This window comes from Pongo pygmaeus, chromosome 13 (assembly GCF_028885625.2).
Source record: "Pongo pygmaeus isolate AG05252 chromosome 13, NHGRI_mPonPyg2-v2.0_pri, whole genome shotgun sequence".
NCBI lineage: Eukaryota > Metazoa > Chordata > Mammalia > Primates > Hominidae > Pongo > Pongo pygmaeus.
This window is the reverse complement of record NC_072386.2, coordinates 28,883,009-28,899,107: the sequence shown is the minus strand read 5'-3', so window position 1 is coordinate 28,899,107 and position 16,099 is coordinate 28,883,009. Positions and strand designations below refer to the sequence as shown.

At 34.8% G+C, this 16,099-nt stretch overlaps 1 non-coding gene across 3 annotated transcripts in view; it reads right to left on the bottom strand.

The window, feature by feature from the left end:
- The window catches only part of LOC129043990 (uncharacterized), a 928,785-nt gene that overhangs the window by 175,951 nt on the left and 736,735 nt on the right, over positions 1 to 16,099 (bottom strand). For all 3 annotated transcript variants that reach the window (XR_010123468.1, XR_010123467.1, XR_010123469.1), the window contains exon 4: positions 1,447 to 1,532. This is a non-coding gene — a transcript (uncharacterized LOC129043990). The remainder of the gene's footprint in view (positions 1 to 1,446; positions 1,533 to 16,099) is intronic.

Here is a 16,099-nt window from a genome sequence, read left to right as displayed (position 1 = left end):
TTCCTACAGGCTTCCAAATGTTTCCCCTAATTTTTTAGTGTCAGTTGTTTCATACTACTCTTTTATAATTTTTGTCATTTTTCATTTTTCTTGCACCAGTTTCATTTTAACAGTTTGGAAGTTGATCTTCTTGTCCCTTGGACCATAAAACATGTTTGTTACTGTGTGTTCAGGCAGCCAAGGGTACTATGAGAAGACCTGGACTAGGAGATGGAAAATCTCGATTGAGTGTTTCACTTGTATCACATGAGTTTTACCAGCGCTGTATGGTCAGCTGCCACCTGTCTGTATGGTCAGGCTGGTGTCAATCTGCAAACAATAACTGGTCTGCACCATGAGGATTATGGATATTGGGAGAAAGTATGAAAAATGTTATAGAAATGAGGCAATTTTTTGTTTGCAGAATGACGATAAATAAGAATAAAAATATAAATCTGTATATTTTATGTCTTCTTTTTATCGTTTCATTTTTTCTAGCAATTAATTTTTATTAATTTTACAAAAACATTCAATCTACAATGCATTAAAAATAAACTGACTCTTACCCACAGAGAGTCTGAGAAGCACTGAGCTCTAATACATCCAGAGAGCCAATTAGTCTCTTAGAACCTGAATTTCTTTATCTGTAAAAATATGAATAATGAACTCCACCCTGCATTTTTTACAGAGTATGTGAAAACTAAACACAATTATGTATTCATAAGGTATTTATATATATAAGGCCTCATATAAATATACAGTCATCATATACTAAGTAATAATTATTTGTGAGGTAGCATGGCATCTCAGCTAAAAGAAGCCTGGCATATATTAGAAACTAAAGGTTTTTATACTTTATGAATAAACACAAAAACAGAAATTTTGGCAATGGATACAATTGCACACAAAATAACTGTCTCAGGGAGCAGCATATGATTTAAAGGCAAGTCACATCATCTCTTAATAGCAAACTTTCTTTATCTATAAAACAAGGGTAATTATGACTATTAATTTTAGGTTGAGGTGAGGTTGAAATAATACACTAAAGTATTTAGTGGTTAGTACTTGGTATGTGAAAAGTATTAAGTATTAGTCTTATATCCTTAAGCTCTTTATGCTAAGAAAACTACTGAATTCTTTATATGCAATGTCTTAGTTAATTCTTATAAAAAGTTTAACCAGACAACAATAATAATCTCCATTTTAAAATAAGGAAACTAAGATTCAAACAATGTCAGCAACTTCCACAGTCCTACACAGCTACTTTAAATCCATGTCTGTCTTTAAAAAAATGTGGTCAAGTTTCCCATAGAATACCACCTCCCTAAAGTCTTCCAAGTCATGAGAATAAATTTCACAGGGTACATTTTAGAAGCTTTCTCATTTTATTTATAAACTATGCAGACTTTTTGCATAAGACACAGAATCGACAGATATCCTGAAACCTAGAAAAAGAGACCCACTTACCAGCTTGAATTGTTGGGCTCTTCATGCTGGTAGTGGCCACTTTCGGTGCTCTGCTCTGAGCTTCTTCTCATAACCCTATTTCCAGGCTGCCAAAAAATAGGAAATGAAAAGAAAAATGACACTCGCGTGCTTCAAGAAGGATTTTAATATATTAATGGCCATAACGGTAATAATTAACATATATAGTATTTGTTTTATAAAGGTTTGAAAGAAACACAGTAGGGATTAATTCACTTCACATGTGTGTGGTTTTCCATTTTGAAGTTAAGTATATTGTTATGTTTATCTTGCAATTCACGGAACATAACAATCTATTAAAATTAATCATTAAATTATTATTATTATTATTTATTTATTTATTTATTTATTTTGAGACGGAGTCTCGCTCTGTCGCCCAGGGTGGAGTGCAGTGGCGCGATCTCTGTTCACTGCAGGCTCTGCCTCCCGGGTTTATGCCATTCTCCTGCCTCAGCCTCCCGAGTAGATGGGACTACAGGTGCCCGCCACCTCGCCCGGCTAATTTTTTGTATTTTTAGTAGAGACGGGGTTTCACTGTGTTAGCCAGGATGGTCTCGATATCCTGACCTCGTGATCCTCCCGCCTCGGCCTCCCAAAGTCGCTGGGATTACAGGCGTGAGCCACCGCACCCGGCCTATTTTCTTTTTTTATTAAACAGATGAATAAAGGAAACTCATGTTTAAAGCCATTCATATATTTGAAGATCTGTGTACTTAAACTCCAGAAGGCAAAATGGTATTTTGTTATAACGTAATGAGGAGAAAACAGACCCGAAGGAGAAAAGACCTGCTCTGTCCGTAAACCTGCTTTCAAAGGTTAAAATTTGACAATGCGGTCAGCATGCAAGTCAAAGATTATTCTTTGTGGTTTCTGTATTTAATATACTGGACAAGTCAAAAATAGTAATGATTAATTTATTAAGGAAAATTTAAATGCAATCACTTAAAAACTGGAATCTGCTTTTGGAATTGTAAACTTGTAAAAGGAAATGAGATGTTCTTTTTAGGATTAGAATATGACATTTCCATTTTCTTGATCAATCATTTCCTTCTTCCCCTACACCACACCAGCTCCCTTCAGTGAACAACAGAAAGAGAGAAAGATAAGTTGGCACAAAACAGTAGAAACTGTTCCAGGATAATTTTCACTCTCTCAAAAGAACTATAATGAGAAACAAATGCTTTCTGAAAATAATTAGAATGTCAATCACTTTCCTTAAACTTCATGTGTACATATCAGATTTCCTACATGACCACTTGTGTGACCAATAATAATGGCAATGATTATGTATTGTTTACACTGTATCATGAACTGTTCTTAGTATTTTGGGGTATGATCTAATTTAATATTTACAAAAACCCTGGAAGGCAGGTGTTGTTAATATCCCTACTTTCAATGATGAGAAAAATGAGGCACAGTTTAAGTGAATTATTCAAGATCCACAGCTAGTGAAAAAACGGAGTAGGATTTGAACTTTTTCAGAGCCCATTCTCTTAATCTTCAAGGTGTTCTACTACGTTTCAAAGTTGACCCAAATTGAAATTCTTCATTTTCCTCATATACCTTCTTAAGTCTTCCCCCATTTTCTAGGAAACTGAAACATTTGCCTTGTATTCAAGCCAGAAATGTAGGCATCTCCTTGATACCTTTCTTTTCCATGTGATTTTACAGGCTAATTATAGCTAATATCCATATAATTCACTTCAATACTCCAATTGAAGCTACCATCATCTATCCCTTAGAATATAGCAAGAGCTTTCTACCTGTTCTCACTGATCCCACGCTTGACACCCTTCTACAATAAATTGCTCCATAATTCATAGCATAAATCATCATTTTACTTTGCTGGTTAAAATTATTCAATGGCTTTTTATTGCACATGGAACAAAATACAATCATCTATTGTGGCCTACAACTTCTGACATGAGCTGGCTGCAGCTGATCTCTCAAACATAACCATATATAGTTCTTTTCCATTTTTCCACTCACTCATTGTCTAATAAGCCATGGTCCTCAGCAACTAAGGACTTTGGGAATCAACCCTGGAAGGCTCTGAGACTGGATACTTTTCATCCCATAGGTCTCAGTTCAAAAGTCACTTTCTCAAAGAGAGTCCTTCCTTCCATCATAACCTACAGCCATGTTTTAATTTATTTGTTTAATTATCTATTATCTCTCCTCCTCACTGAAGAAACCAGTAACTGTCAAATAGCACTGAAGTAAGCTTGTGCAATGAGGCATCAGAATGATTATTTCAGGACATATATATTGGTTTTATTTATACCAAACAACAACATTTATATGTGATTTTAACTAGCAGCATTTGTTTTTTTCCTATCTGAATCATTCTACTAAAATATATGCAGCCCTCTAATCTTTGTTTCTGATTTTTTTTCTCAGTTTGATTTAAAGCATTGCTTCTCAAGCTTAAAGCAAATATGAGTTACATGGAGATTTATATGCACATTCATCAAACTGCAGATTTTTCATTCAGTGAGTCTAGGGTAGGGCTGCAGAATCTGTATCCATCACACAGGTTACTCTGATGGTGTTGATCTACCCACCATATTTTGAGTAACAAGAATTCAGAAGATAGGTCACAGTTTTAGATGGTTTCAAAAAGATTCTTGAATGATTCCTATTGTATATTTCTGTGTGTTTGTGTGTGTTTTCCATGTGCAAAAATACTATTATAACAATAAATTTTTTAAACATACATTTTCCTCTTCAGACAAATGCCATTCCTGTGAGATCAACAATACATCACTTAGTAGTTAACAAATCATACATACTTCTTCTCTTATTTACTTTGTAATTTGTCAATAATTCTGAATAAAGATTGTCCTTGCCTTGAAGATAAGTGTGCATCCTGATGTCACCTAATGCAGACACCTTTAAATTTAATAACCCATAAAATATATAAAATACTGGCATTTTGTAAATGGCCAATATTTGAGCTAACTTCTGCACTTTTCTGTGCTTTTTTCTATATTTCTGATTCCTTTTACAGTATACATTTTAGCTTTCATTCATGAAGTCCTATAATACATTGTGCTAAATATGTGTGTTTATATACTTTTATGTACTTATGTTATTTCATTTAATTGATAAATTGATGAAATTAAAGTTAAAAGCAGTAGTTATTATTTTGGGCTCTTACTAATGGCGAGGCACTGTATTAGTGCTTTGTATATATTAACTATCATTACAAAAATAAACTATTAATACCTAGAGACAGAATTTTGGGATGGAGGAATTAGTTCAAGCATATATGTTTTAAAAGTGGCAAAAATGATATTAAATTCAGGTACGCTCAGCCTTGTTTTTATAATCAAGGTAAATTTAATTTTTTTAAAGAACCATATCTCTGCTAGAAGATATTTTAGGTAGCCAATTATATTACAAAAGAGAACATAGGAACTGGCTTTGTATTATATACTTTATTAAAGGACAATATGCCAAAATAAGAAGTGTTTGCAAAAGCACAGGAAATGTCTAGCTTTGTATTATATACTTTATTAAAGGACAATATGCCAAAATAAGAAGTGTTTGCAAAAGCACAGGAAATGTCATTATAATTTTACAGAATACTGATTTCAGTCGTTATTTCCAAAATTTAGCAAAAGATCATTTTATTTCTAAATATTACTGCCAAAGATCTTTCTGAAGCCATAGGTTTTAATCAGTGTTGAAAAAATGAAATAAAATAAGTAGATGTTTAATAATGGCAGACCCATGTAATATATAAATGCTTATGTCTGACATATTTTTCATTTAAGAATGATAGACCCAGGTGACAAGAATATGCTTATTTCTTACTTGTCTTTTCAGTAAAATTTCCAAACAACAATGTATTTCAGGAACATGTGTCTAGTTCCTTTAAAGAACAGTCATTGGTCCTATCTATAATGACTATTTGTCCCATATGAGTACCATACTGAAGAATGTCTTAACTACTGAAACCACGCCATCTGTGTGTGTGTATACATATATATATGTAGGTGTATATATATATATATATATATATATATACACACACACATACGTTTTGAGAGAAACTTAAATAGGGTTACTTCCTAAGCAAAATTTCAACCACCATAATAAATTGCTATTATTTGTTTTGATAGATTATGTAGTGCTGTGATTTCTGTGAGGTTCATTTACGTTTACAAAGAGTTGCTATTATAATCATTGTAGGTCAATAATGGTTTTACTTAGACGCAGTTATCAAAACAAGAACTTTTAACAACACAGGAAAGTCAAGGTATTTGCCCAGTGGGTTAGTATGGCTCTTTTCTAAGAGACGTTTAATAAGAGCTGGTCAGTTTATTTTCTTCATTATTTCTGAGACCCACCTTATGATTTTCTTTGCACATATGTTCAAATGCTATCTTCAATAATTTCTTTGAAAGGAAACACTTAAGTGCCTTTATAATATAAAGCATCTTAACTCTGATTATGTTTGAAAGCCAGTTATTCAATTTATTCTTTTTCAAGAGCAGATGGGAACAGGCTCAAGGAATCCATGGCAGAAGACACAAACATGGGAGTAAAACGACAATAGTTTAGGTAAATTTCTGATAGGAATAGAGAGAAAAATAAATTGTAGATTGAAGTGTGTGTTTGTTGGAAGGGAAAACAAGGTTAAAAATTAAAGGGGGAAACTATTGCCAAGAGGAAGAATTTAATAACTTTAATATCCTTCAGTTAATGTCTTACTGGAATAACTTACCACCTCACCTTGCAACTGGCTTCTCAGATTTCAGTCTCTTTCTTGTTCAGTCTACTCCTAAAATGCTTCCAGGCTTTCTATCCAATTTTCTTACTTTATTTTACTTTTAATTTTTTTTTTGTTAGTATCCTATCTGTCCTTTTAGGCCTTGATTCCCTTCTATAACTTACAACTTTATAGATGGTTAATTGACTTTCCTGAAGAAACAAAAGGCACTGCGACTTCTCCATTTCTACGGCTCCTACCAGCTCCTGCCCCTTACTGCAACCGTTTCTCAACTCAGTCATGTGCCTCAACAACAGTCCGGCCTCCTTTTCATACATCAATTTTGTTCCCAGTTTCACCAGATTAAATTCTCTAATCCAAAGCTATAATCTTGTCAACACATTATCAAAACATTTCTCAAGCTCCCCTGTGTAATATAGGGTTGGAGAATGGGCATGGAGCCCCGTTTCTAACTCCAAAGACTGGGCTCAAAGTCTTCAAATGTCTTTGATTTACCTTTTTGGACTCATTTCCTATGTGCAAATTCATAATGCAAAAGTGTATTGCAAATAGTTAAGATCTTCATAACTGTGACTAAATTCATGCTCAGAAAAAATATGCAAAATAATTATTAATATCCATATTTTGTAATGAGACAATTGAAACATGGAGATGTTATGGCTACTCTAAGCCTTCAGTTAACCTAATAAATAGTAGTAACCAGGTCTTCTACCTCCGCAGCCTATACGCATCAAAATTTATTTATCCTCTAATTTGCCTGATTAGCCACTTCTTTAAATACTTTATTTTCCTTTCTCTGAAGACAGATTTGTGCATATTTATATTCAGAGGAACATTCCTTTCAGTCTCTTTATTTTCAAGTATTTGTCACCTTCCAAGATCTAGATCAAATGCTAACTCCCTCTATTACTTTCAACTGGAAATGCTCTCTCCCTCCTCTGTGTAAGTTTTTATTGAATTTCTCTTACAGTAGTTCTATCTTCTGCCATTTTTAAAGTTACTTGTGTGCGAACTACTTCTCTTGTTTATATATAAGCTTTTTACTGGGCTGAGAGTAAAAACCTCATCAGAGGTTATGAGACTCAGTTAGACACATTTTAAGAAAGATTTTTCTACCTAGCCCATGTTGCTCTGTTGCAAGATAACTTTATCACCTGGTGGTAGTTACCTAAATTGCTGGCACATTGTAAAGAAGAATTAAACAGTCTCGAATACTGGATTTGCATTTCAAAACCTAAAAGGTGCAAGGTATTGGAATCCCATTTCAGCTATACAAGTTCAGGATAGGTAGATTCATTTAATATAAAACAACTTTTGTTAGCATTAAGATTGTTTCTCCTTAACTCTATTATCATCATTTGTCTAGCTCTTCACTACCAGTGAAAATCTTGCTGATATTCCTATCTCCAAAGCAATGGACTATCTGCTGATAAAGTGTTTATTTTTGTGTACTGCAGCCATTTTGGAAATAGCTCTTGGATCAAACTAAATGAGTTCCAGTATAAATAAAGAACCTAAGACATTGCAGGTGGCACTCAGCAAGATATTGGTGTGACAGCTAGAGATGCGGTGTGACCCTCTGCAATTAATGTTTTGTATTGAGTGCAGGGTCTAATAAAATGAGTTCCATCATGGAACTTTTGTGCTCATTGAAATCTGTTTTAAACCTAAATATGAGGTTTCACTGCTGCTTTAGTGACAGGAAAAAAAAAAATGATAAACAACGAACTGTAACTAGGATGGTAGCTTGAGTCACATTCAGGCCTTAAAATAACTGTTAAATATGTACTTTCTATTCTAATCAAAGTGAGAGGTGAAATAATATTTGTATTATATATGTTGTCTCACTGTGGCATTATTTCAAATATACTGAAACATGATTTACTTTATTTATTCTAAAACTTATTGCACATTTTACAGTTTGATTCATTTCCTAACATTTTCAAAGCTGTAGTTCATTAAATTACACTTGTTTCATATAAGTCACCCAGAACATCCACTGTTAACCTAAAAAGATTGAGAGGAAAACGGTTATTTTAAACACATTCTATTTCCTTCATGTAGATCGATGAAGACAGCTTCCTAAAGAACTATATTTTCTCACTGTTTCAGGAAAAGCTTCAGATTATGGTGACTTAAGTAGAGAGAAAGAAATACCACCTCAGAATAACAGGCTAAGCTTTATCTACAGCCTGGGCATTTAATTAGGGGTTCTAGTGTCAGCAATAGCTTCCAGTAGCATGGTGTTTTTTAAAGTACCCTTCACCTGAATGAGGTGAGTAAGAATTGCTGATGAGGTTTGACTATCATCCATTGGGAATAGCCTAATGACTCACATAATTACACAATCTTCAAGTAATAAGTGACTCAGGTTGTCCAGTCTATCTCCCATTCAGTGTGGGGTATACCAGCTTTTGTTGACAAGGAGGGCCCATAATGTGGTTCTCTTAGCACCAAGAATGGAGCTTGAAACAGCAGCTCCAACTGTTGGACAAATCTGTTTATATAGAGTGGAAGGCTTGTACCTGTCATACATCGGTCCAAGTTTTGCCCTCTAGAACTATTCAAAATACACAGAATCCCAGTTTCATGAGGGAGCTCTTCAAGTAATTGAAGGAAGTTATCACTGCCCTGCAGGGATATAGAGCATCTTTCAGACTCAACATCACCACTTTCTTGAATACAAAATGACAGCCACATTCCTCACGTGACATGTTTGTAGATACTTCACTATTCTGGTCACCCTCTTTTGGATGTACTTCAGTTTGTTAATGTCTCCTTTTAAAATACATCGAACACTGTATGACATTTCTGAGCTACTAGCAGACATGGAACACCATGAGAATAACAGTAAATTTATCTGGCTTGTGACTTGTGACAAGGTCTAAACTTAAATAAAATTTATATTTCCCAAAAGTGGTCAGAGAAGGAACTATTACAATATTAATGGATTAAAAATTCAACTCTTAAGTCTGCTGGTGTTACAAAGTAGTGTCAGAGAGAGACATCATCTACAGGGTGTTGTGAGCAACCCACAGACAACACTTCAATCAATTGTCTGTTAAGTCTCCAAAATATTGAACTCTTTGAAAGGGATGGAAAGAACATCTGTCAGAGAAAGGACATCTAGGTCATGACTCTCCACTCAAACAGCTCAGTAAACTTGAACAAGTCACTAATGCCTGTGGTTCTGTCTCTCCATTATCAAGTGAAAGCATTGACTAAATCATCTCTAAGATTCCATGTAAACCATAATATTTCCTGGTAAGGGATTTCAATGATTCCCAACTTCTTATTTGTCAGAAATCATTCTAAAATCCTGTCTTTGATTACAATTTAGCTCAATTTTTAAATAAATAAGTTTTGAAGATAAACTTGAAATACTGAAGATAAAATAGTTTTATCTTCAATAAAAATCTGAGAAAAGTGCTTCAGCAGTTCCTCCAGTCTTCCTACTTACTGGTTCATTGGCTGATTCACCCAGCAACTTACTTTGTTATATACTAGGAGCACAGCACAGTGCATGGCACTCTGGATGATACAAAGTAATATCATCACAGCTTTTTCTCTTGAAGAACTTACAGTCTAGTTATGTAGATATACCTATGCTATAACCTAGCTAGAGTATAACATGCTACAATTTAAAGGGTAAAAGTATGAGTATCAAGTAAACGATAATGACAATAAATAATAGTGGAATCAGAGGAGAGAAAGCTCATTACAGCCTGAAGAGATGAAAAATACCTCATGAAGGATATATAAGGAGACAGCATAAGTTGATGAGGTAGGATTTTGATAGCTGAGAGAGGGAAGTATTTGTGTACTGATAAGATAAAGCATATTTTTTGATAAAGAGTCTTCCATTGCTCTAGAAATTATGCAGCCACAGCATGCAACCACCCTGAAACATGGTTGCTGAAACCAACCCCTTGTACACATATTTCCACCCTGCTTAGTTAGCATGATACAACCATCAGTCGCAAGGTTTGACACTCCCGTGGGGCCTGTGCAGCCCTGTAACTATTAGGAGACCTAAGAACAAGAGGAGATATTTACTTTTGGGTTCTAAAATATACTTAGAAGATATAAGTGGGAAAAAAATCTTGTTGGCAACTGGCTTTGGAGGAGGTGATTTTGAGCTCTGCAACTGCTAAATCACTGTTCTTATTCTTGGTGTCTCTACTGATTGGTATGGCAGAGGTTACTTTAATTATGGAGCCAGGTGACACAGCTTGGAATGACTAACTTTTTGGTAGGAGAAAAGGCACACACCCTCAGAATTAATTTCAATTAGTCTGAAAAGACATCAATTTAGTATGGATGAGGAGAGCTGAGGATATCCTTCTAATGCTGGTTTGAAATCCAGCACATCCAGACTATTGAGTGTTGTTTACTTCTTCTAATAATCTGCTTGAGGGTAACACTAGCTGTTGTTTCGCCTAATTATTTTCTTGACGACAACAGGCACAGCAATGACAATTGAAAATTCCGTGTGGCAATTTCTCACACACAAGAAAAGTAAATGTAGGTCGTTATGTTTGGCAATTTTTGTGTTGCAAATGACTGATAGAAAGTAATAGGTGCTCAGTAAATACTAAGTAATTGAAGTCTGACAAAAACTAGGATTCCTTTGTGTTATTTAGAGAAAACAAATGTTTATTCCAATCAAGATATTGTCTCCTGGAAATTTTTCCCAGTGCCTTATATTTTCCAAAGAAAGTACACATATATACATATGTTCATGTGCATATGCACATGTGTGTGCATGCATGTATGTGGGTGTGTATGTATTGTTTTCTATTGCTCAGATTTCCTTTTAAAAAGGTATTCCTCATGTACACGAGACATCTAGTTCTGTTATATTGAATAGTGCTCTCGTTCTATGAGGCCTCCAAACAAATGGTACTTCAATGTAAAAAAAATCTTGGGTTGACCCTCCTTCATCTCATGAAACACAACCTCATGTTCCAAAAAAACCCCACAAAATGTAATTTTAAAAATAATAATAAAATAGTAATATAAACTCCCAATCTATGACTAGAAATAGAGTTTATAGGACATACAGCCAGACTCTCTTTTGTAGGATGCTTGCAGTGTCTCCATTAACGGTACTGAGTTATTTGAGACAAAGAGAAAAAACATTTAAGAGACTGAGTGCCAAGCAGAGACAGCGGGAGCAGTTCCAGAGGCAGATGGCCTCAAGGTAGAGTAAAAGAAGGTATGGAGTCAAAAAGGTAGCCCACATATAGAGTAAACCATAGAAAGAAAAAGTGGAGCTCTGCTTTGGATGGAAGAAAGCCCATATAAAGTTACAGTTACTCACTAATCTAACAGATCATATTGTAGAGACAGACATTGGTCCCCATGGTGCAGGAAACTAGCTTCTTTTCATCCTCTGTACCTTTCCAATAGCAGGTGGTCTTCTAAGAGTTTATAGAACACTGAAATCTTTTGATAAATATTCTTTTAGTATGCTTTTCTCACTACTGTGATTTGGGGAATGCATTAAAGAATCAATTGATATTTTCAATTTCGACTCACCAGGTATTTCTGGAATGCAGGTAAGGTGATTTAGCATAAGCCAATCCTACTTTAATAAGTCTGATATGATTATTTTAGAAACAACTAAATAGAGTTTGGGTCATATGCATAATAATTCTTATGCCAAAATTTTAAAGGAAATTTATCTGAAAACCATTGAAAGCCACATTTATGACAGCCAATTTATTATAATCAATTCTCCCATGAAACATCCTCTACTTCTTCTCAACTCACATGAAATGTGTTGGAAATGTCAAATTTCCCAATGAAAGGTTGAATAAAGTGTACACAAATATCCATAATATGCCCACAAGAAATACTAACATAAACAGCAGCATAAATCTTGATCTTTTCTGCGCTGCGACACCTTAGGCCTGAGAATGCTGCTAGCTACATTCAGACTTGATCCTAATTTATTGCTGATATGACACAAATGCTAAATACAGCTGCAGCCATTAACCCAAACTCATTAATTAGAAAATAAAATTATGGAATTTTTTTCAGCTTAATTTGCCAAGATGCTCTCAGGCAACACAGTTTAGGTGTTTGATGAAGCTTCCCAGCTTTTAATATGACCCATAATGTATAGATCAAAAGCAAAACAAAACAAGAGAAAACAATTAGCTATTTAGCCTATTTAAAAGTATACACACATGTATACTCTGAAAAGCATGCTTTTAAAGTATAGCCCTGCTGACATCTATTTTGAATATATACACATTCTTTCTTACCAAGCCAAATGACAGTCATTTCTCTAAGATAAAAACATTTCTTCCATTTTCCCCATAGAGGTGATTTTGAGTAGCAAAAAAGCTACAGGAGTCATAGGATGAGAATTTCAAGAGCTAAAAATTAATGTGGATTCTTAAGGTTTCTGTGCTTTTTAATGTTTGGCAAATATTTGAGAGTGCCTGCAGAACTCTGAAAAGACGTTAAGAAAAAACTTTAAGAGATGTAATTATATCCCACATAAATGGGGAAACTTACTGAATACTGTAGCAAAGAAACACTGACCCAAGGAACTGAAATATATTACTTACTAATTAAATTAAATATTATTATAAACAGATCCAACTTCTTCACAGAATCATCCAAAGCGAGTTATCCTAAGACCATTAAGGCAAGACAATATAGGATAGTGGTTAAAACACCAGCTCTAGAATGAAACCTTCAGTTAAGGTCTTAGCACTGCCATTAATTGTTTATATATTAAGCAGGTTATTTGACTTATCTAAGTCAACCCTTTCTCATTTGCAAAATAAGGAAAACAACAGCACATATTTCATATACTTGTGAGAATTAAAGGAGTTTTTTTGTGTATTTGGAACATAATGAGTCATATATGTAGTTATTTTTAATTTTGCAAATATTATTAAGTAGTATCTCCAAGTATAAAACTTCAATGAAAGATTTTTCTAGAAATAATTTCATCAGAGCTATCTTACCACATGATGGTCCTGGTTATACTAAATCACAGTTCAAAGTTAAATTGTAATGATGCTTGAGTTAATCATATTTCTTGCTGTCATCAAATTGTGTGATGGTGAATAAGGCTGGATAAATATTGGTCTATAAATGTTTGACCAATAAACAAATACCTTATATTTTGTCCAGTGTTTTGAAATTTACAAAATGTTTTGAAATAAATTATTTTTATTTGTTTAGCCAATGCTATTGAGACCGAGGCTTCAAGAACTGCAAAGATGTTTAAAGGAATCTAAAAAGCTTATATTCTAATGATGCATATAGGGTAGAGGTGGGGAATTCCTCTACCCAGTTCTCTACATTCTGGCATAAATTGTCAGTTTCCAGAATACTGACTGAGCAATATTTATAAATGATCATGATATCATACTTTAAAATGTCACACTCCAGGGAAGTGAGAGTAGCTTTTCTTCTACAATTCACTGCAACCTCCATCTCAGGGTTTCAAGAGATTCTCCTGCCTCAGCCTTCCGTGTAGCTGGGACTACAGGCATGGACCACCATGCCTGGCTAATTTTTGTATTTTTAGTAGATAAAGGGTTTCGCCATGTTGGCTGGCTAGTCTCGAACTCCTGACCTCAAAGTGATCCACCTGCCTCAGCCTCTTGATGCATTGAGATTACAGGCATAAGTCACTGCGTCCAGCCCATCCTCTTCCTTTTAATATTATGGCTAAAAAAGGGCTTGTTCTTTGAGGATAGGCCTGAACTTTTGTTCTCTTGTCTGTTCTTGTATTTTTCTGTGACTTTCTAAGTCCGTTGCCACCTGCTAAAGCTGAGGTTTAGGAAGATAAGGAGGCTGCACGTGGTGGCTCACGCCTGTAATCCCAGCACTTTGGGAGGCCGAGGCAGGCAGATTATGAGGTCAGGAGATCGAGACCATCCTGGCCAACATGGTGAAACTCTGTCTTTACTAAAAAAATACAAAAATTAGCTGGGTGTGGTGGTGTGTGCCTGTAATCTCAGCTACTCGGGAGGCTGAGGCAGGAGAATCACTTGAACTGGGGAGTCAGAGGTTGCAGTGAGCCGAGATTGCGCCACTGCACTCCAGCCTGGCAACAGAGTGAGACTCCGTCTCAAAAAAAAAAAAAAAAAGTAAGATAAGGAAAGGCATATAGGTATGATTTATGTAATAAGTAAAGTTTATAATTCCAATTAGCAGGCCAATATTTATATAATCTTTTGTAAGATAATGAATGAAAATAAAATCAAAGAGCAAGAAAGTGCTAGACTCAGTCTTGGCATAAAATCAATCGGCAAAGTACCAGGTTAGTAAAAAGGTATATGGTGTGAGCTGCTTTCAAATCCTACCCCAGTAAGGTGGTTAAAATTTCTAGGTAGAGTTAGGGCAGCAGGCCCAATGGAACAAGTAAACTTCAAGTTCCAATACAACCTTGTGGGGAAGGCAAGCTTATATTGCAGGAGTTTAACAAAAGAAAATGTACTGAGGCTTAGAAATATTGAGTAAGTGGTTCTCAAATGTAGTGTATAGACTGCTCCTTACTAGCTGTACAATAATCAGCTCAAGTGTTTGTTAAAAAGCAAATTTTCCCATCTCTAACCCAAAGAGGGTCTGATTGAGTAAACTTGGGTGAACTAGGAAAGTGTATTTTAAAAACTTCCCAGGTAAATCTCATAGAGAGGGAGTTTTGTGAGCAACTGGGTTAAACAATTTGCACAGAGTCATAAATACAGTGAGTGCTAAAGCCAGAACTAGAAGCCACTGTGCTCCAGGTTCCTGCATTACAGATTTCCTAAAGGTAACCTTGAATTAATTTAGTTTACTTATGTATAAGACAATAGAAACATAAACTCAGATTATGTGAGGTGTCCTACTCAATGGCCAATATAAACCTATATCTTAAATATCAACATTTTAATGGTTTTTGCAAGGGTAGAGAGAAGTAACATTCTCACATAATACTGGGATTGTATAAATTAGTTTAACCTTTCTAAAGGGTAGTTTTTCATAATCTATCAAAACTACTAGATTATTGTACATAATTTATCATCCAATAATTTCACTTCAAGAAAATTATTCTACAGCTATGCATCTCACATATATCAAAGGGTGTACGTAAAAGATGTTTATTGTAAAATTATTTGTAAATGTTAAAATCTGGAAAAAATACAATCTTTCAAAACCAAAGAGAAAACATTGTATATAGAGTTACTAGAAAATTCTTTGAAGGATACATGAATAATTCTTAACAGTGGTTAACTTTGGAAAAGTGAGATAGGAGTATTGCAGTGTGTATGTTTCTTGTTACCATTGTAACAAATTACTACAAACTAGGTGGCTTTAAACAGCACAGATGTATTTTCTTAAAGCTCTGGAAGTGAGAAGTCTGAAATGAGACTTATGGAGCTAAAATCAAGGTGTATGCAGGGCTGATTCTTTCTGGAGGCTTCAGTGATAAATATATTCCTTGTCTCTTGCAGCTTCTAGAGGCCTCTTGGCATTCTTTGGCTTGTGGCCACATCACTCTAATAATCCCTGTGTCTGTGATCACGTTGCCTTCTTATCTGTTTTAGAAGGACCCTTGCCATTCCATCAGGCCCACCCATGTGATACAGGATAATCTCTGCATCACAGAATCCTTAATCACACATGCAAAATCTATTTTACCAAATAGAGTAACATTCACCGGTTCCAAGCAGCAGGATACAAGCATTTTTGGGTTACCAGTTTTCTGCCTACCACATGTTCGGAGTGAGTATTCTTTTTATTATCCTCTTTTTTGCATTATTTGACTTATTTTAACTATGTTTTGTATTAACTTTAAAATAGAATTAAACCTAATTAAACATTTAAAATCAAATAGAAACCTGTGCCTTTCTTAGGCACACTGTGATATATCAGCTACAAGTG